The sequence below is a fragment of the Macrotis lagotis genome, chromosome 4, assembly GCF_037893015.1.
Source record: "Macrotis lagotis isolate mMagLag1 chromosome 4, bilby.v1.9.chrom.fasta, whole genome shotgun sequence".
Taxonomy (NCBI): Eukaryota; Metazoa; Chordata; class Mammalia; order Peramelemorphia; family Peramelidae; genus Macrotis; species Macrotis lagotis.
The window spans coordinates 145,098,813-145,099,161 of NC_133661.1; positions in this window are offsets into that span (position 1 = coordinate 145,098,813).

Consider the following 349-nt stretch of genomic DNA (forward strand, 5'->3'; position numbering starts at 1 on the left):
AAAAAAAAGGTTTTTGGTGGCTAAAGGGAGAGATTTATGATTTTTTTTAAAGAGTCCAAATTTTGTAGCTGTGAATCTACAATTACAAATGTGTAGGTATAATTAGAGGCTAATGGTAATCCTATTAGAACAGTCAGTAAGAATTGATTAAGGGCCAACTAAGTTTGGGGTTGGGGAAGGTTTGGGGTTACAAAAAAGGCTTGACAGTTTCTACCCTCAAGAAGCTCAAAATCTAAATGGGGAGACAACAAACAAGCAAAAATGTACAAACAAGCTTTATACAGGATTGTATGAAGAAAACAATACTTTATTATTAGATCTTTTATTTACATTAACAAAAATCCTGATT